Genomic DNA, 3,029 nt, shown 5'->3' on the forward strand with positions numbered 1-3,029 from the left:
TGGTAATTCTTGCAATATTTCGTATGGTGATCTGATCAGTGATCTTTGATGTTACTACTATAATTTTGGGGGGTCACCACAAACCATTCATATAAGATGGCGACCTTAATTGATAAATGTTGTGTTCTGACTGTTCCACCAACCAGCCATTTCCCACCTCTTCCCCTCTCCATGGACTTATTTAATGAGATACAGTATTGAAATTAGGCCAATTAGTAACCCTAGAATGGCCTCTAAGTATCCAAGTGAAAGGAAGAGACCCATGTCTCTCACTTTAAATCAAAAGCTAGAAATGATTAAGTTTAGTGAAGAGGGCATGTCAAAAGCCAAGATAGGCTAAAAGCTAGGCCTCTTGCACCAAACAGTTACCCACGTTGTGAATGAAAAGGAAAAGTTCTGGAAGGAAATTAAAAGGGCTGCTCCAGTGAGCATATGAATGATAAGAAAGCAAAACAGTCTTATTGGTGATACAGAGAAAGCTTTAGTGGTCTGGATAGAAGATCAAACCAACCAAAACATTCCCTTAAGCCAAAGCTTAATCCAGAGCAAGGCCCTAATTCTTTTCAATTCTGTGAAGGCTTAGAGAGGTGAGGAATCTTAGAAGAAAAGTTTGGAGCTAGCAGAGGTTGGTTCATGAGGTTTAAGGAAAGAAGCCATCTCTATAACATAAAAGCATGAGGTGAAGCAGCAAGTGCTGACGTAGAAGCTGCAGCAAGTTATCCAGAAGATCTAGGTAAAATAATTAATGAAGGTGGCTACACTAAATGACAGATTTTCAATTTAGACAAACCAGCCTTATATTGGAACAAGATGCCATCTAGGACTTTTGTAGCTAGAGAGGAGAAGTCAATGCCTGGCTTCAAAGCTTCAAGGGACAGGCTGACTCTCTTGTTAGGGGCTGATGCAGCTGCTGACTTTAAGTTGAAGCCAATGCTCATTTACCATTCCGAAAATCCTAGGGCCCCTAAGAATGATGATAAATCTACTCTGCCTGTGCTCTATAAATGGAACAATAAAGCCTGGATGACAGCGCATCTGTTTACAACATGGTTTACTGAATATTTTAAGCCCACTGTTGAGGCCCATTGCTCAGAACAAAACATTCCTTTCAAAGTATTACTGCTCACTGACAATGCACCTGGTCACCCAAGAGCTCTGATGGAGACATACGAGGAGATGAACATTGTTTTCATGTCTACTAACACAACATGTATTCTGCAGCCCACGGATAAAGCAGTCATTTTGACTTTCAAGTGTTATTATTTAAGAAATACATTTTATAAGATGATAGCTGCCATAGATAGTGATTCCTCTGATGGATTTGGGTAAAGTAAATTGAACACCTTCTGGAAAAGATTCACCGCTCTAGATGCCATAAAGAACATTCACAATTCATGGGAAGAGGTCAAAATATCAACATTAACAGGAGTTTGGAAGACGTTGATTGCAACTCTCACGGATGACTTTGAGGGGTTCAAGACTTCAGTGGACAAAACACCTGCAGATGCGGTAGAAATAGCGAGAGAACTAGAATTATAAGTGGAACCTGAAGATGTGACTGAATTGCTGCCAGCTCCTGAGAAAACTTTAATGGATGAAGAGTTACTTCTTACAGGTGAACAAAGAAAGTGGTTTCTTGAGATGGAAACTACTCCTGGTGAAGATGCTGTGAAGGTTGTTGAAATGACAACAAAGGATTTAGACTATTACACAAACTTAGTTGGTAAATCTTTGAGAAGATTGACTCCAATTTTGAAAGAAGTTCTACTGTGGGTAAAATGCTATCAAACACCATCGCATGCTACAGAGAAATCGTTCTTGAAAGGAAGAGTCAATTGATGCAGCACATTTTATTCTCATCTTATTTTAAGAAATTGCCACAGCTACCCCAACCTTCAGCATCTGCCACCCTGGTCAGCAGCCATCAACATTGAGACAAGAACCTCCACGAGCAAAAAGATTATGACTTGTTGAAGGCTCAGATGATGGTTAGCATTTTTTAGTCATAAAGTATTTAGTTAAGGTATGTATCTCGTTTTAGACATAATACTATTGTGCACTTAATAAACGATGATATAGTGTAAACATAACTTTTACATGCACTGGGAAACCAAAAAAAAGCATATGACTAGCTTTATTGTGATATTCGCTTTATTGCGGTGGTCTGGAACTGAACCTGCAATATCTCTGAGATATACCTGTATTGTATAACAAATACATAAACCAGTAATAGTTGTTTATTATCAAGTATTATGCATTGTACACAATTGTTTGTGTTATACTTTTATATGACTGGCAGATCCATAGGTTTGTTTACACGAGCATTACCACAATCAGGTGAGTACTGTATTGCACTACAACCTTACAACCACTATGACATCACTAGGTGATACGAACTTTTCAATTCTGTTATAATCTTATGGAACCAGCGTCATATATGTGGTCCATTGTTGACCTAAACATTCTTATGTGGCACATGACTGTTTTAGATAAGACATATAGAACATTAAAAAAGCTAAAAGCCTGTCATTGCCACAAATAACTGGATGAAAATGTGGCCTCATACCCTTTTGCTGCACCCACACTCCGACCCACCCAACCCATATCTTTATGCTTGTTTATTTGGTTTTAATTGCCTTTTTTTACACCTCTAAATAATGTAATGAAACAGGGTGAATAGGTGATCAGGGAAGTAGAAGACGCTAGAGTGTAACAGGGCAGAAAGTTTGTGTAGCTAGCTAACATAGGATGTACTATTTAGAGTGATGAAGAAAATGACATCATTCTTGAGATCTTCTTCATAGGAACATACCCAGGTTCATCGGTCTTCTGTCACTTTTAACTTCACAATAGATGGATGTGATGTGATGTTAACTTGTCACCAAGTTAAAAATTGGACTGCTTTTGCCAAAATCATGAATTTTAAATATCCTTATGTTTATTTCAAGAATTCCTTTAAAAAAATAATGATGCACTCTTGGCTGACTGGCAAAGGCATTCATTGTCTTGCCCAAAAAGCACAAAAAGTT

The 3,029-nt window shown here is 38.1% G+C and overlaps 1 pseudogene; it reads left to right on the forward strand.

Moving 5' to 3' along the window:
- Window positions 1–226: 226 nt before the first annotated feature.
- On the forward strand, window positions 227–1,993 carry LOC139075209 (tigger transposable element-derived protein 1-like; annotated as a pseudogene).
- Window positions 1,994–3,029: the final 1,036 nt, after the last annotated feature.

The sequence above is a fragment of the Equus przewalskii genome, chromosome 13, assembly GCF_037783145.1.
Source record: "Equus przewalskii isolate Varuska chromosome 13, EquPr2, whole genome shotgun sequence".
Taxonomy (NCBI): domain Eukaryota; kingdom Metazoa; phylum Chordata; class Mammalia; order Perissodactyla; family Equidae; genus Equus; species Equus przewalskii.